General features: G+C 36.9%; 1 protein-coding gene across 15 annotated transcripts in view; it reads right to left on the bottom strand.

The window, feature by feature from the left end:
- ADGRL2 (adhesion G protein-coupled receptor L2) overlaps positions 1-27,404 on the bottom strand; it is a 389,866-nt gene that overhangs the window by 290,265 nt on the left and 72,197 nt on the right. For 14 of the 15 annotated variants that reach the window (XM_086901649.1, XM_023932664.2, XM_086901653.1 and 11 more), the window contains exon 2: positions 24,305-24,365. The gene's annotated coding sequence lies outside the window, so the exon portion shown is untranslated. Of the gene's footprint in view, positions 1-24,187; positions 24,366-27,404 lie in introns of all 15 variants that reach the window. The other variant, XM_086901640.1, reaches the window with a different exon arrangement.

Below are 27,404 nucleotides of genomic sequence, written 5' to 3' on the forward strand. Positions count from 1 at the left end.
TAGATTTTGTATCCAATTTTGGTGATTCTGTAATATATAATTTACCTAAACCAAACCAACAAAACAAACAAACAAACAAGGAGAGTGAGAGAGAGAAAGAGAGAGACAGAGAGACAGAGAGAGAGAGAGAGAGAGAGAGAAATTGCGAGACTAGACCTGAACTGTTGGTGAACCCTCCTCAACATCAGAATTTCTTATAAGCAGTAGACAGGTACTAGCAAAATATTCTTACTACAAATTTTTTCTCTTGAATTTAAGGTAGATATATGGAGAAGATTTTCTATTGATTAATAATGCAAAAATTACACAAAAACCCCAACAATAAAATGAAAGAAACTCCTCAAACTAACAAACAAACATACCAAAACAAAAAACACGCCACAAGAAACTACAAACTACCTTGAAATCCACAAATATGCTTGCTTTATGAGTATTTCTATAAATATATTTGGATAATGTTGAATAATATCCTTATATATAATTTAAAATGGTATGTATTAGTTTATTTTTTTCCAGTGTATTTTTTTCATGCTCAGATTTTAAGATAACACCACCATGCATAAACATTGTAATAATTCAATTTCATGAAAGTTTTCTTATACAGACTATGAAGTTACTAGCATAGCTGCATTTCTGTTTCTTTTTAGAATGCACTGTATTTCTCAACTGTGCCATAAAAAAAAAAACAAAACTACTTTCCTTTCATTTGCATATGATGTTATTTGGAACTGTTAATCTATCATGTAGACACAGTCAAATGCACCTTGTAATTAACATGAACCAAATTCATTGCACTTAGGTAGGATGCTGGTTGATGTACACACAAGACAATTGTTCATACAGCCTACTCTGGAAGTTGAAAGCCTTTCATTTAGTGCATACAACAAACCTAATGTGATTTGTGAAGAGGCAGATTTTTAAATAACCTGAAGAATGGGGAGAGGTGGGGGAAGGAAAGAAAAATAAAATTCTTGGCTTACAATGCATCAAAACAAGTGTTTCCCAGACAACAAAATGTACATTTTTTTTTTTATTTTATTAAAAATGGGATCAACTGGTGACAAAAATAAGACTTAATTCAGAATATTTTGAATGGCTTTGTAATTTGGGTCCACTTCCAGATAAGATCAAAATTTTCTCAGGTTGTATTTTTCGGAAGGAACCAAAATCTGGTCATTTGTCTGATGATGGATAAAATTTCTTAATTATATATATATCCTCTCAAATATCCTCTCAGCACTGAGATTTTTGGGTTTATGCAGCTGTAAGGGTGTTTGCACAGAATTCATTTTTAATATCATCACATTCCAAGAAACACTTGCAGTAATTCAGTTAAGTTGAATTGATGGAAGTTGTATCTTTGCCTCTGTTATGGGCAGTCAGTGACAGAGGAAGGAAACTCTGACTTTGGGAGTGGCAGAGAGATGTCAGGGTAACCAACAGCTTGGAGGCACAGAGAACACCAAATTCAATGTGTGCATTTGTGACAAATACTTCAGTCCAAAAGGAAAAGGCTGAATAGCACAAACTTGGCTCAACTTCTCCCAAAAAGCACAACCCAGGACAGTGAAGGTAATTACAACTGTCTCTCTGTGCTATCAAAATTTAGCAAGCACCTAGCTATCTCCACCATATATTCTTGCAAATCCCTGTGCTGATTAGGCAAAGAAAATCTCACATCATAAACACTGTGCTTAGCTACAGCACAACTTAAATAACTTTAAGCAATAAGGAGTAAAGGAGCAGAAACCAAAATGCTGCAGGAAAACATGATTGAATTAACCATCAGCTATCACTCCTACAGATTAATACAGTGATCAATGAACTTTCATTATCTACTAAAGAAATTATTTGTATTTCCTTGAGCCATACACTAATGTAAAAACAAGGACAAGGAGGAGCTTCAACCAAGCTTTATACGTGAGTTAATTAAGCTTTTGGAGTAATTGTCCTCTCATAAACCTCAATAGATTTCTCTCAGTTCCTTTCTCGGATACTAGATTCCCTAAGGATTTTAATTTCCTTCCCCAGTTCCTAATTACTGCATCCACTCGGGTTCCAGTCATCTTGTTTTCCCTCTGAGTGCTGTTCTACTCCTTTCAGCTCCCTACGCCTTCTCCATAGGCTCTACCTTCCCCTTTAAGCTGATTTACCATGTTATTCTGGGTAGTCATTTAGTGACTACTAAATGTCTGCTAGTGACTACAAGTGACTACTAAATTTAGGGGGTTTTGGTTTTGTTTTTTTTTTTGGGGGGGGTTGTGGGTTTTTTGTTTTGTTTTGCTTTCTTGGCTTGGTTAGTTTTTAGTTTTGTTTGGTGTTTGTAGTTTTGTTTTGTTTTGTTTTGTAGGTACTGATGAAAACCCATCACTATTACTAGCAGACCAGATTTTGGGGTAAAAATAGAACACTATTCTCAGCACTCTGCATTAGCTAGTCTTTTTTTTTTTAATTTTTTCTCCCAACATCGTTTCAGCAGGATTTCTGTGCTAGCTAGTTTATGCTTTGGGGTTACTTTACTGAGAAATAAGCCCATCTGCTTAAAAAATTTTTACAACAACATTACTTTAGGTGGAAATGCAGAGATCTAAGATCTGCCTACTGCATTCGCATATAAAACTACAGTCTAATTTATCTTTCTCCAGAAGGACTTGAATGCTTCTTCCAAAACAAAGACCAGAATCAACAACAAACAAAAAGCACACAAAAAAAAAGAAAGAAGAAACACACTCTCCAGCAATTTCTTTTCTCCTGCAATTTCTTTTCAAGAATGGTACAATTTCTATCATCTTGTCTTAAAACTCATTGGCTAAGAAAGTTTAACTTTGTTTGCTCAAAATCATCCCAGCATCTCACTGCTTATGAAATGAAAGAACAGCATACATTTTATGGTACAAAAATCAAAGGTTGCTCTTCCTGCTACTGGTTTTACTCAGCAGTAAAGAGAAAACCTTGCAAGTGTTGTTTACACAGTACTAAATCCTTGTAAAGTCATACTGAAACAAGTCTGCTATCTGACCTAGCCCTTAGGGCTACTTAAACACCTGTGGATTTATAGAGTTCAGATGTCTACAAGGTCTGTGCTGAAGTTCATTTCCAAATCTGTGCCCCATGTGAAGTCCTTTGTTGGCACAGTTAAGCCATTACTACTTGTTTCTGGTTTGTAAGGCAATCACATTATGAAATAGAAAGAGCTCAGAATTAGGATAACTTACCTTTATACACCCACTGTAAATGTACATAACAGCTAAAAGCTCGACATGCAAGTTTTTATTTGCAGAAGCTTAGCTCCACTAAGATCAAAACAACACTGGGAAAGAAAGGAGTTATCCTCATCTGTATACGTATAATGAATTTCCCAGCAGGACCTATACATGTAAAATACATATCAGACTATCAAGTTCAAGTTGAGTATGCTTTGTTCTAAGAGAATAAGCATTATGGTAGAAAACAAAGAACTTCTCATCCCTCTCTCAGAAAATACACTCCCCTGCACTCTCCTGGAAAAATAGCATAATATCATTCATAAGAGGAATAGGACAGAATATATTCTAAACTTTTCAATAATTTACCTAGTTGGATGGCTTACAGGTTAAGCCCTGGTCCCACAGAAATCTATATGACTGCCTTAATGAGGACCAGGAATACATTGTCCAGTGGGTTTATAGGAAGTATACCCAAAGTACTATGAATCGCCAAAAGCCAAAGGCATTTGCTTTCAATTTAATTATTTCACAATCATCTTACATTAAAGTTTACAGTAAAGGCTGTGTTATTGTTATTCTGTGGCTCTGTGATACCCATTTTCTTTAGATCCTTTATTACTGGGTAATTATCATAAGATTTAAAAAACTACAACTGTATGTTTTGGGGGTGTTTCTTATAACTCAAGTTTACATTGAGTTACACTTACACAAGTGGTAAATGTCAGGTTTTCTATGAGGTCCCCCAGAGGTTTCAGAAACACAAAGCCTCACTTGGATGGTGCAGAATGGCAGCGACTCTGGAAGCCTCCACTGCCTCAGGACTCATAGGAGCATTTGGTCCACTTCAGCTGCAAGGTGCACTGAAGACTCATGGGTTTATTAAGATTTCACAATCCTTACCATTTTTCAGAACCTTAGTTCTTAAAATATGAGGTCAGGAAAAGGTTTACAGTACTATTCTAGTACATTCTAAAAGTTAATAAAAGTGAAAGCAAATAATTATTAAATAAAATAAAAACAGCTTTTTTTTTTTTTTCCCTCTGCTTCTTTAATTTTATGATTTTTAAGCCAATCTCATAAAGCATAAATGTGTCACCTTAATTTGCTAATGCTGGGACAGGTAAGATTGCTTCCTGGAGCTCTGAGCAAGTGCATGCTGAGAAAAAGCTTCAGGAAAGTGTGCAGTTGGGGATTTTTTTTTTTTTATTTTTCATTTTTAACTACTAATCTAGCATCACTACACAATAGAGAGCAAAAGCAGCAATTGTATTACTGTCATCCCATCTCTCTGTGATGGCTTTAGGCAGGTTTGTGCTGCCAATAAAGAGCACTGAACAGGGGCTGCACATCACTATAACAAAGCTGGCTCTTGCACAGGGGGGACAAAGGACACATTTCTGTTTCTATTCCCTGTTTAGTGGTGCACTAACCTAGGGCACACCAGCACACACACCTTCTCATCTGAGCTGCTACTGCAGCTGTTTAGAGTTCATGTTTGTACCATGATAAATTAAGAAGCTACAAAAATGCTAAATGCTCTTAAAATGAGACTCACAAAAAACTCAGAGCACTTGTGAAATGCAAATTCCAAATTACATGTCTCTTAAAGAGCAGAATAATAAAAACAGCCATCACAATTTACCACTCTTTTCTCTTTTACATTCTTCTCAGTATGACTTTCAGTTAGGTAGGTATGTATAATAAACTACTGCCATGCTTGGCCTCTTGTGGATCTATCCTGTTTACACATTGCTAAATCTTTTTTATTGCTTCTGACAAGATGTTGTTTCATACCTTTATATCTGTACTTATTTTGGTTATATTGCTGGGTTATCATTGTGGTGGTGAATTACACTGAAAAAACCATATCTGTTTATCTTATCGGGTTTGGCTCACGCAAACATTTCTGTAATATTTTTTGCACCATTTATTTAATATACATTTATACACAGACAAATGGTTATCCTTTACCAAATATACTAGAACATAATAATTGCCATCAGTGCTATTACTAGGAAAGGAAAAATTGACACTTTCTGGCAAAAGCAAGAGATGACACAGCCAATGCAAATTATTTATCTCGGTTGTTCCCCATGCTGAGTCCTTGAGGTCTGAGGATGAATTACGTGCCTAGCAACTAACAGATAGACCCTGCCACCCTTCTTTTCTTGTCTCTTTTTATGTGGAGAATTCGGCCCTCACCAGGAAATATCTCTTATCCCCAGTTAATAACAAGATCCTCATTTATCACCAATTGTCAATCCATGCAGATATCTCCATCCAGTCCTACATTAGCCACCAGCCAAAGCTGACTGCTGTGCACTACACAGGGAAAGTCAAAATATGTGAAAACTGCAAGCGACTCTTAGTCACATAACTATTTATACAGCCAAAGGTTATAAAATACCTTTGATCTGACAGCTGCTGGGAAAAACCAAAATGAATATAACTAATCTTCTGTTTGAAATTTTTGGGGAAATTCAGAATTGCCATCCACAGGGTTTTACCAGTGGCAGAAAACCAACACAATACGGATGCAAAGAGATGCAGATCAGCCGAGTCCCACGTATTGAATGCGAGATTCAAGCACTTGCCAGCCTGAAACTCCCTGTAGGTAAACCTTCATCAAATGCATTTTCTAATCAGCACAGAGGCTTCCCCGTGCTCCTGCATGTACAAAATCAGTTTTGTCTGTCATCTGGGGTCACGAAGCAGAAGGCAGAAGCCAGGGGCTCAAAGTAAAAAACCCCTCATCCTATGTCACAGGTGTCTCTCTATCTTGGCCCATAGCCAACCTCTCAAATGCCAGAGGAGGAAGGTTAATTTGAGAGCCCGGAGTGCCCAAGTCTGGGCTAGTCAGGTTAGTCAGTAACAAGACAAAGGCAATTGCCAAACTGGGATTTGAGGCATTAAGGTGGGAATGTAACAGTCCAGACTCCAGAAAGTCTCTGGAGTAGAGAGAGCCCATTGACTTCAGTCTCCTTGGCACATAGCACGAGGAGGCTCCTCGTGGCACTACAGCAAAATGGTTTTACACTGCTGGGTGTGATAGCAGTGAGAGGCCATAGCAGTAGCTGCTGAAGGGTAGAGAGGAAAAATGAAGGGTAATGGGTCTGAATTAAGATGAATGGAGCAGCAGACAATTAGCTAGTTCATCAAAAGAGCAAACAATCATTAAGAGAAGCCTTTCACAGTGTAAAACCATTTGTAACAGGGTTGCAGTAAAGAGGACGCCAATTCTTCAAGACTGCAATTGAGCTTAATCGTATTCCTAACAGGGCTGATTCTCAAAAACTCAGAGAAATAATCAGTTATTTCCTGCCTTCAGTGGAAATGGAGCACTAGATCTTTGATTAAACTTCATTCCTAATACTTGGTTTGCTGGGAAAAAAATGGTCTTCTAAATTATTAGAGTACTTTGATGAAACAATTTGTTTCTTCTGTTTGAAATATTTCCTACTGCAATAAACTGATGAATGTAAATGCTAAACTACAGATTTTCAAAGAGCTATAGAGATATTTTTAGGTTTTCAAATATTAAGACAAAATGGCATCATTTTGTATCTAAATCTGAATTTTAATGAGAAGCTCTATTGATAATCACAGAGCATCTATATTTATAGAAAAATGAAATATCATAAATACAGGATTGTGCCACTATCTACATATGTTGCCTCTCTCCATACATACAGAAATCAGAGTTTAATTTCTATAGCAATGGAAATATGGCAATTTACACCAGAACTATTAGTCAGAATGCAAAAAATAGATCTAAGCCAATGTGTTGGCTCAGTTTTTAAAAGTTGGATCAAGCTAAATTTTTCTCATGTATGCTTTCATTTCTGCTTCCCTGAAGAGAGGCTCAATGCTGTGCTCACTCCATAAGGCCCTTATAGAAGGTTCTCAGACTTAATGCCGTTCATTGTGGTGTTGCAGTACTTACAACCTAGATCTCAAATTAAAATGTACAGCAGCAAAGCAGAAAAGGCAAACACAAAGAAATTGATAGAAATTTTGTTAATAGAAGTTTTATTTCTAGAGGTTAGTAAAAATATTGAAAGAAAAGAAAAAGACTAGCAACATGATTTTTGTTTCCTACTCTATAGCAAAAAGAAATATTATTTTTAACTGTGAGCTTGAGAAGTTCCCCTAAGTAAACATATAATAGCTGCTCTCTTGAGATGGAATTTCTCTAATTTGATTAAGTGTTTAACTAAGTTGTGCACATGGGGTACGTATTCAGAAGAAAAAAGCTTTATATAGTAACTAGAAAATGTTGAAAATAGAAAAGTTGATGTGTAAATTCTTAGTGCCTTCTCTTAATGCTGTACTCATTTTATGATACACTTTAAAGTGCAGAAAATGTATCCATTAAGCAGTATACCTTCAGATCTTAGCAGTGTGAATGTACACAAATAAACATAGAAGAGAGTATAATGGACACAGCTAAAATGTTGAAAGCTAGCTTTCTCAGCATATTTCTATAAGCATAAGTATTCTGAGATAAATACAGACCATTGTTCATTAGCTTTATTTCATAAGTAATATAACAATTGGATAGGCAGTAAAAAAACCCATGTAATAGATTACTGGTATATGTTATTGCATGAGCAATAGAGCAGAATGTAAAATCAATAAAAATGAAATTTCTTTTTTTCCAAAACATGTGTTACAGAAAATGTAAAAAAAACCCCAAGAACTTGCTCCTTCTCCAAACAGATGTATATATATATATATATATATATATATAGATAGATAGATATATAAAGTCCGTTTTTTTGCCATTTTTCTAAATTGAGGTTTAAAGGGGTTTTGTTTTCTTTCAAACTTTAGTGACTGTGGGAAAAAAATTATACACTGCACAGGATATTCTTTTAGGTGCATATTTTCTAGCATTGTTATTAATAATAATAATAATAATACAAAAAAGTGTAGCAGATCAAACCAGAAGGAGCCTTGAATATATTTGCTGGGAATTGCCTCAGGCTAAACACCAGGGACATGAAACAAACTGTTCTTATCACCTTTTTCCAAACACAGCGATTTAAATTTACAATGAAAGTGCCAGCACCAGCTGCACTTTAAGAAAGCACCACATGTCTTGATGAGCTCCAAGAAAATGGAAAAAAGCCCAGTTCAAGTTGGAGGTGTCATCTTCCTCTAGTCAGCTGGGTGACACAAAGCTGAAAGCGATGAAGTGCTAATTAGAGGTTGATGAACAGAATCTCAGAGTGGAAACTTGTCGAAATAGCCTCTACTGAATCATAGCCTTATGAGTCTGCCCTTATCTCCCCACACAAAGCACTGACAGAACCAGAAAAAGGCAGTGTGAATCTAAATATCTATATGGTTAGGTTACACGTTTTATCTCTTACCATATGTCCACTTTATCTTGGGAGTTATTTAAAAATTACCTTATTTTTTAGAATGCAGATACGACTTTTCCCTAGTTAGTTCCCTTAGTATGTCTAGACTGTATTGCAGAAGGAGCAATCAGACCTTTTTTTTTTTTTTAAAAAAAAAAAAAAAAAAAGAAAAAGCAAAGCGCCTTTTATAACTAATTAGATAAGGGAAAAACATCTTCGAATGCTAAGTGATAATGAGCAAATAGCTATTTCTTAATCAGAGATATGAATAAAACCACATGAAAGAAAAAAGGAGGAAATTAACTAAAATTTAAATAAAGATCATGCTCAGAAGAGGTGTGAGTTTAAAATTGTTTTTCACTAAAAGCAAAGGTGGTGGGAGAGGCTTTAGCTGGCAGGAGAATTTGGTGCTTTTTTGTTCTTTTTATATAGTATTAATGTTGAATTGACAGCATTTTTGGTGAGTATCTAGTTCTAATGGAACCAAAAGCAGAAATGTTTAGCGGTGCTGACAGGCAAGTGCAGGCAGGGCGGTTTCACTTCTGGCAGCAGCAGGAGCTGCTGCTCACTCAGCAACAGCAGATGCTCCAAGCTGGGCTGGCTGGACACTGGAAGGCAACACTGGTTTGCACAACTTCACTCTCCCTTCCAGCCCAGACAGCCCCTTATTCCCTTATTTCCTCCACCTTATGTACCCATCCCAACTGTGCTGCGCTCCCCTCCAGGGCCCACAGCAGCAAAGCCAGCCTCGGTGGGAGACAAACACACTCTGAATGTTAAACGCAGATTCAAAGGTTCTGTTTGATTCCGGGTGCCAAATCCAATTAATAAGAATGAAAATCTGGAGGTAGAGAGGAGGGTTGAAACCTTTCCCACATTGATGCAGCAGTGGGACACTGCAGCAGTAACTACTCCATGCATGTGTGTGCTATGCTGGAGACACACCTATTTGGCTCATCAGTTTGGCACTAGAATGTCTTACCTGGAATTTTTTAGAAGCTTTTTTTGAGTTAGACTGTACTGATACTCAGGAACTAGCTGATTTTATAGAAAATTCCTATTTTGTGTTAATATAAGTATTTTTCTTAATGACAGTACAAACGGTCACTTTGTGAACATTAAGTAGTTTGTGAGATAAAATACCATCAGGACTAAATTTCATCAATTTTGAAACATCTTTCAGCCCATATGCTAAGAAGTCCAGCAAAACTACATAGAGCAGAAGCATTCAGAAAAGACCAACCCCTTGTGCTCTAAATTATATTCTTGGGAGGCAGTATGCATTTGTGTGCAATGTGTGCTAGCTAATATGATGGGGGTTTTAACATAATCTGATGTTAAAGTTATGTTATTGTTATGTTATCTTGATGTTATACTGAAATATAAAATACCAAAGTTACAGACCTTTGCTGATATCAACAGAGAAGGGAAAGATGACAAAATCCTCAGAAGTTCAGTCACAACACAAAAAATACAGCCTTTGCCCTGAAGAGCACACAATTTAAGAATAAAAATCCAGGGCTACAATCATTCCATGTAAACAGGGTGTGCTATACAAAATCATACTTTAAATATTTAATACCTTGTGAGCACACACTCACATCTGTAATTTCAGTCAGTGTTTTTTCTGTTAGCTTACTGCTTCAGAAACCTAGTTCAGATTAATTGTTGTCTCAAAAAAAAAAAGGAAGAATCCATGCTCTTTTGAAAATGTCAACTCCCATTAAACCAGCTCTCCAAAATAATGATGTTCATCTGATTTTTCTCTCTTTGATTAGGCTTGTATAATTCTGTATTATCTTGGTAGCTTTGATGCCAAACAAGATTAAATTGTCATGTACAGTATATTAAATTTATAATCTGAATAAAAAAAAATCACTTGTAAAGCACTCAATCAGTATCTAGAGACATAGCTACTAAATTTACATAATTTACACCACTGACGTGCCATTATTTCCTAATTATTTAAGGCCAATTATCAATTGCTGGTCAATGCTTGGAATCAGTCACTATAATTATTTCTCCACGGCCTCATGTTTAGATGCAACAGAGGCGGTTTTGTCAAGCCTCAGTATGACACCAACGTACACATTTCCCCTGCAAAGTGATATTTTTGGCTGGGATTTTAATTCACCAGTATTAAAAAATATTTCTACCAAAAACTGTACTCTACCATTTCCATTACAAATATAGAGCAGCATTTTGTACAAAACACTTAAGAGAGGATTCTCTAGGGAAAAAAAAAAAACCAAACAAAAAAACTAAAAAATGCCAAACCAAACAAAAAAAAAACCAAACTCCCCCTCCACCAAAACTGATATAGTGGGAGAATCTTATTAACAGCAACGTGATCTTATCGTCTATCTTGTTCTCTTTTAATTTATTCTTTTTTTTTTTTTATTTAGTACATTTTTATCTTTTCCTTTTGTATTTTGTTAAAATGGATGAAATAATAGCTTATTTCTGCCCTCATATCTAGATTTCACTTCTACACAAACCAGTCCTAAAGCATGCAAACAAAAATCTGCATTTGAATTCCTAATGATTCCTCCTATTGTCTCCTTGCTGCTACAACCTGTCAATCACTGCTGAAAAGTGCTAATCACTCCCAGAAATCCCAGTCTCAGAGACAAAAGTACCAGTCACCACAAAAATAATACCAATTGGTCATGGGTGGAAGGCAAATCTCACTAGGGATCTAAGTGCACAATGGAGTTTATTAAGTCCATTTTGCTATAGTCTAGCTCCGCTAGTAGCATCCGACGTTTTCAGACTTTAATTTCAAAGTCAACTAAAATCCACTAAAGTAACTTATATTCATTAGCTAGGCTTTAACTGAACTGCTGTGAAATCTCTTGGCTGCAAGGGCTTTTAGTAGAAGTGGCAGCTTTCATTTTCAATTTAAGGAAAATAAATCTAGTCGGATGTTAGGTACTTCTTTCTTAATCAGTTTGATTTTTACAGGCACTTAGTTCTTTCCAAAGTTGTTTTTTTAACTAATTGTATACATCTTTGGCTAATACTGCACATGAAAGAATACCTTGCAGTTAATACTCTGCACCTGATCAATTCCCCCCCATTCCAACACTCAACTTTAGTAGAAAGAAGGAGTAAGAATGAATACATACAATGCATTATAAAGAACTATTGCCTCAGGTTACAGAAACTGCATTTTCTATTAGAAAGGGGAAGGTGGCTAATGCTGTAGTCTTGACATCTAAACTGCTGTGTCCTAAAAACCACATTTTTTTAAGCCTCAGTGCAGACTGCACTGTTTGCATTTAAAACTATAAACACAGACTGTTTTCCTGTTACATCAACTAAATACTGAAGTATGTTTGATCTTAATAAACTATAATTAAGCAATATACAGTAATTACCTTTTAGAAATCCCTATAGTGATTATTACCTCTGGAGTTGACTAGAGGAGACTAAGAATGTGCAATAATTGAGTTCTGTTGGTTATATGCATTCTACCTCCTTTTTCTTAGAGAAGCAAAACATTTTAAATGGGCAAAACTTCTTCAATGAGTAAGATTCATCTGACTTCAGGCAGGCACTACTGCAGTCATTAACTTTTACCAAAGTTGCTGTTGAGTTACATTTATCAATTTTATTGCAGTGGAAGGACTACCCCTGAAAATATGATAATATTTACATTGAAATAGGTTTGCAGAGGCATAATTTGTATATGGCTTTGGGCAATGTGTGTCTGCCTGCCTGGGATAGTTGGATTTCAGCAGTTACAGCATGCAATTCTGAGCATTTTTAGCTTCAAAAGGAACCCACATCTCCCAGCCTTAGAGTGCCCCCACAGCACACTCACTGCCCCCAGTGCTGGCAAAGTAACATTTTAAGCTCAAAATACAACACAGGAAAAGCCTTTTTTGTTTTGTTTTTTCTTCTTTTTAAACAGTTTGCAGTTCAGGTGACTTTTTCTTTCTTCCAGTTAGAATAGCAAGTCTCAGCACAAAAGCAGGGCCTGCAAAACTCCAAAACATGGGTTCATTAATATAATTCTCTCATGATTACAGTGTCTATTATTTTGGATTTCTGATTTTGATATAAATAATAATGCAATTCAAGTGACTGCACACATGGTGATCCAGGAAGGAAAGCAAGCTTGCACTTCAGATAGACTCACTTTGTGATACAAGCCACTCTAGGCACATTAATTCAGAAGTACATTAATCCACAGTGCCACCTAGCCACCTGTGTATATTTCGTTTAAATGTGACAAAAAGAAAATCCTTCTAAACTGTAAAAACTGTTAACCCTCTCCCCTTCCCCTCCCCTCCAGTTACAGGATGTAGATGGAGTAGAATAATAATAAAAAAAATAGTCCAACGTGTTTATAGCAACTGTTACTGACCTAAAGGAAACCTGCAAATCTTTGCTACAGCTCTGTGTTACACTGTTATTACTCCAAACAACATAAACTGGGATATTAGCTTCACTGAATTAAAATGAAGCATTCTATAAACACCTGCTTTGTTGCACGAAACTTATTTTACTGAAACATGGAACCTCTTCCCTCCTCTTTTTCCTTCTTCTCAGCCCTAACCTTAAAATCAAATTAGGTTTTACATTATGTTTGTGTTGCAAGAATGTTTTAAAGCTTCAGCAAATATCTAATTTATTTTAGGTCTTATAATTGTAAAAATAATAAAGTCAGGCTAGCAGATATTAAAATACATCCTCTAAATATACCTCTAATAGATATTCTCAACCAGTAATATTCCCACAGCAATTTTAACACACACCATGAGTACACCAAATGTCTTTGACAGAATGCTCAAAGCACCATGTAGTTCCCAGCTCAAGGTGTGACAGAAATGAGTTGCTTTTAAAACTTTTTCCTCCTTTGACAGAAACTACACAATATTCCCTGACTACCTTTTACAATTTGCATAGGAAAGGAAAGATAGTACAGGAATTGAAATGTCCGGAACAGCTACGCAAAGGAAAGCCTGAGGCTGGTGTCTGCCTCACCTAGCAAGAAGCTGGAAGCAAGGAACTTTTCCTCCATGGAATCTGAACCTCTTTCAGGCAGGAGAGAGTTTTCTTGGCCCCTACCCTACAGAGCACAATTGAGTGTAACACAGTGCATCGAAGGTACGCCCGGAGGCCCTCCCAAACATACCAGGTTGTACCAGACAAGCCAAAAACTTTCCCTGTGCAGCAAGTCAACCCAAGAACTGTCCTCCTCTTAATTCTTTCCAGCTCCCAGGTCTACACATTTTGCCTGATCCACCAGGGTAAAGAAGGGCCAGTAGTCCAGTCTATTCAGAGAGTAATTCTAAATATTATCCTTTATGCATTTATTTAGACCTCTCCACAATGATGGCACAGAGTGAAAGCCTAGAGTGGAAGAAAAGAGAAAAAAAAAATGTAAAAGAAGCCTTTAATGTATGTTTTTCCACACCTATACTGAGGATTTTTCACACTTGTTCAATTTTCTACAAGCAGAACCAGTGATCCAGCCATGCTTTTTGCCCCTTTTTAAGAAAGTAAGCTGATTAAAAAAAAAAGCACATAAATGACACTCTTAGTTTATCATAAAAAATAAAAAAGCCCTAAAGAGCAAACTATAATAAAAAAAGAGATGGATTGTTTAATTATCAAATAAATAATTCTTACTTCACAGTTTTCTTGTGTGTAAAATGCCCAGTTTTGAGTATCCACCCTAGATAACATACCTAGGCTGGTTCCAGGGGACTGCAGTCACTGTTTCTTCCAGGTCTGAGTTTTCAAATTTTTAAATTTATTTATTTATTTATAAATACTCTTTATATCCTATTTTGAGGATTCTTTTGTTAACCTCTTCCTTACTTAGTGCACTATGTAGGGAAACAAATGCTTATGCTCCTCTCCTTGGTTACCTTCTGAACCCGCACTAACAACCTTTTCCTGACAGTATAAATCAGAACTAATGAATCAAAATATACTGAATATATAGACCAGAATAAAAAGAAAGAAAAAAATAAAGAGACTTAACTTTTAAGAATTAAAGGACAGATGCAAGAGGCCCTAAGAAAACCCCAAAACAAATCACGATTTGAAGGCAACCCCTCAGCCTTACCTACTTCACTCTATCTGGCTGCCTACCACAGGCTTAATCAATTTAGGGCATGGGCTATTTCAAAAGATCCTGCTTGGTTTTGGTGAAAGTAAAAAAATTAAAATTCAGTGTTCCTTTTAAAACCTAATCTCAGCCTTCCCAGTGGAGTGCCTGTCCTTTCTATATAACTTCAATACTGGTTATTTGGTATCAGAGTAAATGTAGTGGGCCGGACGATGACTGACACCTGATCCAAGACAATGGGGCAAGGACCCAGTGCCCGGCAGCCTTGTGCTTTGACAGGCTTTTTCTCCTGGTGACTGTTAGCCATTGTTTGATAACTACAGACTTCCCTTCCCACAGACCTTTCTGAACTCTGCTGTCTTTGAACGGCGACCGAAATGAGAAGGAAAGTATTTACCAGCCAGTAATTACAAGCCACCCCTCATGTAAAGGTAAACGGTAATGAGGAATGTGCAAAGAATAGCTAGCACTGTCAAAAGAGAAAGGGAAAAAAAAAGAAAAAGCTTGTAAAACGTAAAGCCATACAAATGCCTTATAGACTTATCCGCAGTAACTGTATCCATTAACCATGCTAAAAGCCCTAACTCAGATGGGCACTGCACACAGCATGTCTGCCAGTGTTTTATTATCAAGTCCATTATGATGAGTTCTTGTCCTAGACAAAAGGAGAACAGAAAAAGAATTCAGGCTGACAAATTAGACTTGAAATCAGTTTCATTTACATAACGACTGGAAGTTCATTAATAACAGAGTTTTAATTATTCATGCTCTTGTTTCACTAGATACAGCAGTTTTCCCCCTGCTGTGCTGGATGTCTGGATTAGGTAAAATGAACCATAGCAAACTGATAGACTGCCCAGATTTCTTAAGTTCTTTGCTGCTTTCAAGGAGAGCACTTGGGGGTGGAAGAGTAGGAAAGGACAGGGGGATGGGAAGAAAGCCTTTCCTTCAGCTAATGTTATAACATGCTAGTGAAGGAGATACTTAAAATCTGCTTTGGGTGTAAACTTTGATTTGATGGAAACTCAGTTTCAAATTTCAAGCCATAAAAAACAGATGTCAAATTCTGTGTTGATTTGCCAAACTCTAGTTCCTTATTTAGATCAGTAGAATCAATGTTAAAAGTTTGTGTTAGGATATCTGCTGTGAGCAGAGAGTGTTTCTAAAGAATAACATTTTAGTCTCACAGAAAGAGTTGTTTAACTTCTACACTAATTCATGGCAAATTTGTAAATTCAGTTTTCTCACATTTCTTCTGTGGGCTTTTGTTTTGTATGCATTTTCCTTTTGGTTAGCTTAATTTTTAATTATAAAGTGGACTAAAGAAGGTCAGAAGATAATATATTTTCTATAGAAAAAATCTAATTACTAGGATCTTTGAAAAAAATTAATCTAAATGCAACAATGAATGGATCGCTTTATCTTATAGGGGTAAGTTTTTCCCATCACAGCATCTAACAAGTAGCTCCCATTGACTTCAACGTACCCTGCAGGGAGAGAATAGGATCCGTGGATTTTACATGACTATTTGCTATTCAGTGAAACCTGAGGGCCCTACTCTCCCGCTGCAGGATGCATGTAATACCCATTGAGATCAATGGGAATTACCCTTATGTCCTGCAGCACAACCAGGCCTCACAGCTACATGTCCTGAGCTATGAACACTGGCAGGTGGACAAAGTGAGGGACAGATTTGAAGAATGGTGCTTACTAAAAGATCTAAGTTAGACTTTGAGATTCTTCCTTTTTCTCGTAACTAAGGCATGAGACCACAAGTCTTTTCTTTTGAAACATTAAGTTTTCTGAAAACAAAACAATGAATGGAATTAAAAAAAAAAAAAAGTAGAAATTAAAGCTAATGGGTGATGTCTTAAACTTTTACTGTTCAATGCTTCCTTCTTGGTGGAAGAACCAGTAGCTTTTTTGCCTACTGTCTCTCCATCCTTGAATGCTTAATAATATAGCTGAAAAAAAAAAAAAATGGAAAAAATCTTAAGGGGACAGAACAGTAGAGATTCAATAGACATCCGAATCATGTTTGCTCTGGTACTCCATTACAAGTCTTCTGTTGCTGCTGGGGGGTGAGGAGGAGAGCTGTTTACATTTGAATTCGGGTACAAGTATACATCTGCCAATTTTTGTCAATATGTTGCATCTTCCAATTCTGTTTGTTGGTAGGTAGTGTACATATCCATAAGAAATATCATGTCCATAATAAATGTCATTGAATGCTCACAAAGGGTTGTTTTTTTTTAATGGAAGCCCAAACTAAACTAAGAGGAACAATACAAAGCTGGAAGTCAGTAAGTTTAGACTATATTCCAGCTGTATCACTGTCTTTCATCACATAGCCTACCCTGGGCCAAACCATAAATCCCTCAGTCATTCTGATGGCTAAGGAGTGTATTCACATATAATCATTCACAGGAATTGTTCTGCAGGGCTCAACAAAAATCTATGAGTCACTGTTCACCCCTGTAAATAAGCAGCGCTTAGACTGCCTTCATATTTTCTATTCCTCTCCCTGGAAATAAGGAGACAGCATTTCCTTGACTGATTGGTTTACTCCATGAATACATTCCTCAGTCAGGTAAGTGATGAACACAGTAAAAATCTGAAATGAAAAGAGCTGCTAGATTCCTGTTTGAGAAGATTTGGTTGATGTGAACAATTTCCTCTCAGTCTGAGAGTGACAACAGGAACATAATAAAGGCATGAGAGGTGTATGGATGCATTAACCGTGTAATGTGTTTTTGATTGGACTTTATGAGAATAATGTGAGTTTCTTACAGCCAGCTCCAAATTTAGGTTGTTCATAAAGAAACTAGTGCTAACCTGACAGACTTGATAGGGTCTAGTGGAAAAAGAGGTCTGCTTACCACAGAGGTCAAAAGGGACCAAGGTTATTCCAGCCTGCTCTATGAACACATTTCATTTTTATTCTCACCAAGTTCCCAGATATATGATGTCTCTCACATTCCTGTGGGAGTTCCTATGTTTCTAACCGTTCTTCTAATCTTTTAGGAAACATACCAGGCAGCTCCCACTGCACAGATGGCATGCAGTGTCTGACTGAACCAGCAGACTTGGTGCTGTCTCAATGCCTTTTATTGGCAAGAACTGATTGAGTAGCCCTGATTGATACTCCTAGTAGTAGCTGGACAATCTGCCTTGCTATGTTTAATCCACAGACCATGTGGCTGTTGGAAGACACTTTTTTTAACAGCTTTTTAACAATTTACAAGGGCAGCTTTTTTGAGAAATTATCTTTCCTGGTTTTAACATGTTGCTGTCTCTACATATTCTTTGTCTATCACTGGATTTTCTAAAAAAAACTCTTCCCCGTAACTCAGTGTGGTTTATTTTCAGTTGCTTTCAAGTTTTAGAATATAAAAAGTGCAAAATCCTGGAAAAAAATCTTAGTGAAAAAGTGTCACTTAGTGAAAAAATACAGTCACGAAAAAATATGGACACACATATCACCTCCTTGTCATTGGCAAACCACATTGCTGAAAAATGTAACGAGATAGAAGCTTTAAACCACACATTAAGGCAAATTAAACAGACTGAAGGACTCTCAGATTGCTGTTCTGGCCCACATTTTCAGATATTCTAGATTCAAACCTAGCCAAGACTTGACTAAGATTGCAAGCTTACAAATAGAGTCCTTAATTTTTACATAAAAATTGAAATATTTAAATTACCTTTCTTTGATCACTTCTTTTTGAAAAAAGCACATATTTTGTAACTTTTCAGACCTGATAACTGTCACTGATTCATCAGAAACTTTTGGCCCACTGCACAGTACGCGATGCTGCGAACACAGATTTATTTTTTTTCCATAGCTAGAAGAATTATGTACTGCTTCTTATTTAAGGAGGATGCTTAGGTGAAGGGGAAGAGACAAAAGGGAGCTGTTTTTCAGATCTAACGCTTGTTATCTCCATTTACCACAATTTTACCTGTTCTCACCAGGTAATTTCCAGTTATTCACAAGTTTCCCCTTAGCCTTAATAAGGAAATCTTCAAGTCAGGTTAGTGCAGAAGATTAAGACTGTATTAAGATTAAGTCTGAAATGTTCTGCTACCAATTAGCCCTCTAGTATTTCTGTAAGCCTTGAATTTTTGATGCGATCAATGACACCAAGTGGAGCCATCTTCTGTGGAGTGGTTATTAAAGATATAAAAATCAATACAAAGATGATACTTGGAAATCTATATCACAAGATAATGAATCACCATGAGAGCCAGCTAAGAAAGAATGTCAGCAAACCAAACAGAAGGTTTGTGCATAACAAATTATTTGATGCCAGTAGAGTTTAAGCTAAATTTTGCATGAGACAGAAGTCTTCAGGCAACACTTATGATACATTTGCATGGCAAGGTTTTAATGAGATGAAGACACAAGACCGACCATGCACAGGGCTTTTTGTGCATTAAAGACTGAGGGAGAGAGAGATGATTGAGACATATGGGATTAAGACAATAATGCTATAATTTGACTTTAATGACAAAACAGCATCAAAAACTTTCTCTGTCAGTAATCCTTATTCAATTTCTTTTAAATGGAGCATTATTTTCCTGCACCTTAAGTGCTGATTGTTATTGGAGTTGTGTATTGGAGCTTCACAGGATACTCCAAATTTAATTTGAACTAGGGATTGATTTGGTTGGCTTCAAAGCCAGGTTTTCCTTTCCAAAATTGAACTAGTGCATGACTTTGCAAGTTCATTTGGATTTACTGCCTGACACAATTGTATAAGACTTTACAGCATTTAGGGCACGTTTTGCCCTGCTGATCTCTTGTTCACTCACATGTCCAGACCCACAAACTGAACTATTAAAATAAACAGTCTTGCTGCCCCTCCTGCATTTCCCTGGGAAATGCATTCCTCACTAAAAGCTAAAGATTCAAGAGACTCGCACAGTTCAAATTCATATTACGTGAAAAAAAATCATCACTTTAAACTTATAATTTATCAAATAAAAGGTTTTGAGAGCATTTTATTACCATCAGTTTTCCTAGAACTTTTCCAAAATAGGAGAACAGCATGTTCTTATTTTATAGATTACTCATTTTACTGAGGCATGCAAAAAACAAAATGAACTAACATTAAGATATAACAAGGTCTTAGGTAATTTGATCTTTAGTAGTGGGACATTTACCTGCTAATTGCCTATCCTGTCTATTTAAACTGTGAGTTCTTTGTGATGCAGCTACATTACTATGACTGAGTCTAAATCAGGGTCTCTGAACACTAATGGAATTCAAATGACTGATATTAATAAAAATCAGATAATAGTATCCCATAGGAAGTCTAGAAGATCCAGAATGACAACAGGTCCTCTAATGCATCTTAATCTGCTGTAGCTACACAAAGCCAATCATACCCTAAAATTTATACAGCTTTACTCCATTTTTGGTTTTTTGTACAAACTACAGAAATTCCTTTTTTCAACTCCATATTCCCTTTCAAGCAATATTTGCTCTTATTCAGTAGGATTAGGGCACTTTGAACACACCTACTGCGGTAAAACAAATCCTCTGTTTCCTTGTTTTTCCTAGGCACACATAGCTTTCACATTTGCAGGCAGTAAATAGCAAGTGCTTGCAGATAATCATAATCTCAGCACACAATCACAGCTTATTGTGCTTGTAACAGGACACTATATGCAAGCCCGTCATTCTTTGTTAATCAGTAACTGTCTGTTGTTTGACAGCCACTAGATTTTTATTTTATTTTTTAGTGCGCAATTTCTCACCTTCTCTATTTCAAAACCTCTTCTCTATTTCAAATAAAAAGACTGAAAGGCAACAGCAGTTCAGATCCTCACCAGGGTAATATGCATACCTCCTGCATCAATTGAGGATCAGCCCTTTGTCCTGCAAGCAAGAATAACACTGAAACATTACAGCAACTCTACTGCTGCCTGCTAGAGGCAGCTGGCAAGTTAGTGAATCAACCATCCAGTTGTATAGCAAAGCTACTTCAAAACTAAATAGACAAATAAAGAGCAGCCATGACATTCTTCGTGCAGTTTTCACCAGCCATTGCAGTTTTGACTTAATTTGTTTCCCTGCCTCTTTGCATCTTGAGTCTTTGAAGGCAAATGAACCAGTCGGTGTCATAAAACAAGAACTAGAACAGCCTTCAGTAATAACAAAAACTAACGGAAAAAGCAGATCTTTTGCAGGCAACATTTCACATGGCTCAAAACGTCGTTGCCGCAGTTTAAATTCTGCAGCCTTGCGATTGTTCTGACACGTCTTTATTGTTCCTTTTAAGTGCAAATGCCTAGGTAGCATCACTATAAATGAAACAGTAGTGTTCACAGATTGCATTCAACGGCTGTTAGAGCTTCCTCTCCTTCATCTGCACAATTTGCATCTATTACAGGCTCTGGAATATAGCTTTTGCTGCTTCTCAGTGGCCTCAGAAGGGCACAAGAGCCCCCCCCACTACAGAACAGCAGTGAGGCTGATCTTTAAAGCCCATCCTAGAGGCAGCCCCTCTATGGTGCTTACTGAAGGAGGGGAGGAGGGGAAGAAGCTGGTCCTGTGAAGGCTTTGAAGGACACCACTATGATGTGCCATCAAGTTCTCTGAATGATCCTGCCTTGCGATACCCACCACAAAATCTACGGTGTTTAACAATAAATGCTCATAAAGATGCAGAGCCCTAGTGCAGGCATTCAGGGCCTCCTGAACATGGTTCAGAAGGGTTTTGTACAGTGATCTGTGCAGTAGTCTGTCTCTGGGATGCAAAAAAGAGGTGGGCGAGTACATTTTGTACCTGTGAAATTCACTTTTCTTTCACAGCACAACAGGGAAAAAGAGCGTGTAGAGAACAACCTCTCCTAATTCTCTAATACCAGTTATGTGCTGAGACTTTTAACAAAATTAACCAGAATGCCCTCAGCTAAAATCCTGTCTGGAAGCTGGTCAGTGTTTTCATGCAAAGCAAGATACAAAGCAGGTGATGCTGTGTATTTCCTTTCAGGTTGCTCAAACCCAGAGGACAACCACTCTTAATAAATCAAACATACAAAGTCCAGAAGCTGCCTATTTTTAATTTTGGAGAAAATAATATTTTGATGATTTGACTGCTCTTCTTGGATACATAAAGAAAGCTTTGCAAATGAGATTTAGAGCCTTTGTCTCTTTCAGGGAAATGTTTGCAATAATAGACAGGAGTGGCACATTCACAGAAATGAGAATACTAAATCTGAGTTGCTTAGGGAAGAAACTTATGCCATTTATTTTTAGTACTTGAGTAGACCGGATTTAGGACCTTTAGGTGTGGTACCAATTGTAACCAGGCTAGAGGTGATTGCATACTCAGTGTGGTTTTATTACTGTTATTATTACCGTGCAGTTATTATCACACAAGTCCAACATTTCAACAGAGTCACACTACAGCATGCAATGCCATTGATCTTCAGGCAGTACACACAATTATTTGTCCTTTCCGTCATGAGACTCCACTATTGCAATATTCACATCAAACGAAAGCAAAAATACTACTTCTATTATTATTTTTATTTTTCTTTGTTGTGTCTCTCAGGAATCAGAAGATAAGCCAAAGCCAGGAGATGGGAATTCATTTTACTAGGCCACCCTGCTGATCAGCTAAAACAATAAGTTACCATATGCTTTATCTCTGTGACAATGCAATGGGATTATATTATTTTATCTTGTTTTACTAGCAACACATAATTGTATACAGCCTCTCCATGGAGCACACAAAGAACTGAGACTAGAAATTTGAAAAAAGGAGATAGGTGTATGGAAATATATTTTCCTCAACTCTGATTAATAGAATGAAAATCTGAAGAATCACTGACACGACATCTTCCATATTCTCTTTTTTTTTTTTGAGAGAGAGAACATATTTCACTTAAAGAACTGAAGTATTAGAAACGCAGTTGGAGTCTGTATTATCTGTCCTTTGGATCCCAATCATCGGCTTAAAATCTTTGTCATAGTTTTTTCATTTAAAAGAAAAGAATTAGGCAAAATCTCTTCAATGACCATAAAAATTTATAAGCAAATACTCCATTTGCATGTCCAGCTTCTGTGGAATACAAAGTAAACCTCTCTTCAAACACATAATAAAAACATTCTCCTGAAGACAGATACTTGTTTCACATAATGCTTTGTTCCGTAGTTAAAAGGATGAGATTCTGTCAAATAGCCTACAACAAAATCAGTTCTAGGGAAAGCCCTAAGCACTTACTACCCATCTTTCTATTTTAAAATGTTTTCCTATTACTGCCTTAAACACCTTGCAGCATGACTTCAGTGTCCCACTACAGTATGACATCAAGTGTGTGCTATTATTCTCCTATAAATTCAAACCACAGACACAAGAGAGCAAATCACAATGCCTCAACCTTCTACACTAGTCAGTGGCTATACAGAATACAGATTTTCATGGACTCTAAACATTCTAGCAATTCATTTCAGCTACACCTATCTAGCACAAAATTAATTTATATAACCTACTTTGATCCTCCAAATAAACTTATACAAAGGCTGGTTTCCTTCTAGTAAGAGAAGAGAAAAGTCTTTTAGATGAAGTCAGAGCATGATGGTGTTTGTACTCAAAGGAAAGCAAGTAGTATTGTAATTTATATGAAGCTACAAAGCTCAGAAATTCTGCAACACCTACATTTGCCTTTAAACTAATTGCCCTTGCCCAATGAGATACTGTCCATCATTACTAGAAAAGAAAGCTGAGTACAGATATCACAAATGATGTAAAACACAGTGTAGGTTTATGCAAATAGATGAATTTTGTGGTTTTGTATTACTCTGCATTTTCCACTAAAACTGGATTTGAAATAAGGTAATTAAATTAGACCACTGGTAGAACTCCAGGAGAAATTAGCTCAACCAGACAGAAAAATCTCAAGTAGCATCATTGATAATTGGTTGCCCCTTCCAGACAGGCAGATAGAGAATAAACAGACACAAGCAGGAAGATAACCATTTGGCAAAACCTGGATGCAAGAGCCCAGTAGCCAAGTAAGTACAGTCATCCAAATAGGAGGGGGAGCACTGAAAATGGTTCATCAGGAATGACCACAAGGCTTTTCAGCCCCACAAAGCACCCTTTCCAGCCCCTCTACACCAAACTCTACCAGCCTCTCTCTCAAAAGCAGCTTTTTTATAAAACTTGTCATTGTGGCTGCACAGGCAGTGCCAGGAGTCACTCCACTTACTTCCTCATGCTTCCCACCACCTGGTGCTGGCAAAGATCCCTTTGGCTAGCAAGGCACTGGGACTTTTCTTTTTCTTGTGGCTCTATTGTAAAGGGTACAATGTGGATCCTTGTCTCCTTAGGTATAATTAAGTGCTTAAGTGGCAGCATGTCATGCTGCAATTTTGTGATCTGAGCCTGGGTCCTGAGCTAGCCTGAAAGCTCACCGGGCAGACAGGCAGCACTGCACTGAATAACTGGTGAAAATTGCCAAAGATAACATTAATTCAGGGGATAAATGCACATGAAAAATTTAGAGGGGCCTACCTTCAACTCAGCTTCATCAGCAATGCTTTAAGGAAAGGATGAAAGGAAACAGCAAGAAAGAAGCCATCAAATTATGTTTGTCACAGTAGCACCTCCAATCACTTATAGGTCTCTTACCCAAGATTAAGTTTCATTCTGCCCAGCTTCAGGTAAGGTGGTGTCACTGGAGTACTGTCACCTGCAAAAAAAAGCACAAAATATTTGTGGATTTAAGATAGAAACATTACAAGTGTTAAAAAAGTAAAACATGATGCATTTAATCACACCCCTCATCTGAAACGAATCCATATTTATCTAGCAAAAAAGCAGAGGACAGAATGAATCCAGAAGCTCCGTTTGATGCCTGAGAGCAGGTGAAAAACTGATGAATCTTATGTAGCAGTGGAAGGGCAATAACAAAAAAACACCCAAAAAACAAACTAAAAAGATCCCAAACAAAACACCAAACCCAAATCAATTAATTCCTAATCTTCAACAATTAGTTATTTGAAGAGAGCATTTTTGACAACTGTCTGTATTGATCATGAAAATAAAGGAAGGCTTTCACCACCATTAAAACTAAATTTCTTTCTCATTCAGAGAGAAAGTAGTTGCCTTTGGAGACTGAACAAAGACAGGTCTGAATTCTTCCCCTACACTCTATTCTTCCCCAAGCATGGATCCAGAAAGACAAAGGGGTTATTTTGATTTGCACACCACTGCTTCCTTTCATGCTTTTTTTTCCTTGAAGTGGCATGTGCTCTTTTAAAAGGAGCAGACTCCCAGCTTGCCATGGGACCCCATTGTTTTCTAGCTGAGATTGAAATAAATCTCCTGAAATATGTTTGGTTTCTCTTAAATTTCAAAGTGATGGCCAATACTCAACTGCAAATGGTTTCAAACTGATCTTAGCCACTGCAGATTAAAACTCCCTCATCACTTGCTGTGAAACAAAACACAGTTAAAACCCTCTCATCATCATCATCTGGGAAATTCTGTTCAAGCTTTACTTTCAGATATCTTCATTCAAAACAGGAGCCATTCTTTGGAAATCAACACAGAGAATGTTGGACTTCCAGGTAATGCAAGCAAGTTCCCACTGGATTTAGCAAAGTTACTTCAGGATTTGGCATTATGGTTAAGCATATATTTCCACAAACTGAACTGAGAGCAAAGTATCCCCATCCCTACATAATCTTTGCATCCACCTCCCTCTCTTACTTTCTCCTCTGCTCACTCCTGATATTCAGTAACTACAGACTTATTCTTTGCCAAATTAAGCAGACAAGTGTTTCACTACTTTTTTTAAAAAAAGCTTGTTTATCTGTCTCTGGGTCTTCTTAAATAAGTGATTCGCAGGTGTCTTGAAGCCAAGAAATATCTTCTAGTCTTTCATACATTTCTGATCTGATCAAAAATACTTTATTGGGAGAAATGATTAGGTAATGGTTATGGGGGAGGAGAGTGCGAAACTGGAGTTACAAATAACTGGGTATTCAAGGAATTCTCCAGCCTAAATTTGCTATAGAAATTTGATTTTAAGCTGAGATAGAAGACATTTAATATTATCAAAGAAAACAAAATGAACAACAGCTTTGCAACAAAAAAACAAACCTATAAATAAAAGTTTATTTTGAAATTGATACCCAGAGTAGTAAAGGAAGAACTAAATCAAGATCACAGCTAAGACAGAGGAGCTCTATTCTTATATCAGTTTTGATCACTGAGCAGCCTCAAGTAAGAAACTTCTTTAGTATCTAATGAATCAAATTCAGATAGTGATACCATTTTTAAAGAGCTTTGACATCCTCAATCCTAAGTTTTACAACTATGGCATGCCTGGGTCTGTGGCAGAGTTTTTGCAAGAAAAAGCTGGTAGTTTCATGCAGAGAAGTAGCATATGCTCAGATTAAAATTCAAATGTATTTATAACTGAACACTAATGGCAATGTCATTTATTCATTTAACAATTTTGCAATAGGCCATATGAGGCAAGCCATTTTTAAATGCATTGATTTGCACCGTACAGAGAAAGAGGAGTTAAAAAGTAGCCGAGATTCATCAGAAGTTGCAGTGTACCATAAGGTGGTGAATGGTGCCCTCAGGCTCAGGTTGGCAATGGTCACTTATTTAGAAATGTTCTGTTTTCAAAGTGTGAGGGAGAAGGGAGAGGTTGGGGTCCAACAGCTTTCCTTAATACTTTGATCTGCAATAGTTATATTAAAAGTCTACATGCTTGAAACAACATAGTGTTAGAAAGAAATTTCCTCAAGGGTTAAAACTTGTATAATTTTAAAATTATGTTTTTCAAGTATCTCCAACACAGAAAAAGAGCTACATTCTTTTATCACCCACCTTGAATGGGCCATATAAAAGAGTCATGTCAGCACTAAACTTACAGGCCCATGGAGGACAGTTTCTTTTACACAGATTTTTTTAATAATTCAAGAATAGATATGACTTATTTCAGTGTGTTATTTTACAGTTTTAGGCATGATTTAATAACAAAGGAAAAGCACAGTATTCTTTATCTGTTCATACAGTGAAGGAAAGCTTAGCCCATTTCACTAAAAGATAGTGTGATTGAGATGTGTATGTCTGCAGCTTAACCATAACAGCTTTAGAATTTGCTAAAGATTATGCTTGCATTTTTCTGCTGTAGATACACCACTGCTTTTTTAAAAATGATTTGTGGACAGATATTTAAGAAACAGAATACAATGATTTTATTGTACTCCTTCCAGAAAATGCTTCCTTCATTTTTCCCCTTAAAAGTTACACCTTCCCTTCTACCCACCAGCTTTAGCTAGTTGGAAATAAGGGGCAATATCCTTCACTTATCAAAGTGGGAAATTTTTTTTGTTGCAGAAGGTAGATGTAAGATACTGCTCCACTGCCATACCAAACGTCTTCACCCCACACGAGGCCCAGAGCCAACCTGTCTTGCTGGTTGGTCTCTCACCCAGCAGGCTTGCCTCAGCAAAGGAACACCAGACCTGATGTCCTTCTGAGTGCAAGGCTCAGTTTTATTTTCCTACCCTCTCCTGACTAAAATTCAGTGCTTGAGGAAGTGTTTGAGGAAGCATGGAATACAATAAAGGGTTGCAGGCAACAGGGAGGTCCCCATGATTAAGTCCTACAGCTTATCTTTTTACAATATGAGCTAGAAAAGAGAATGGATGCCTTTCTCTTAAGATGATAAAATGCAGTATTCTGAATACAAGTCAGTATTTCTCCT

The sequence above is a fragment of the Cyanistes caeruleus genome, chromosome 9 (genome assembly GCF_971803275.1).
Source record: "Cyanistes caeruleus chromosome 9, bCyaCae1.hap1.1, whole genome shotgun sequence".
In the NCBI taxonomy this organism is placed as follows: Eukaryota; Metazoa; Chordata; class Aves; order Passeriformes; family Paridae; genus Cyanistes; species Cyanistes caeruleus.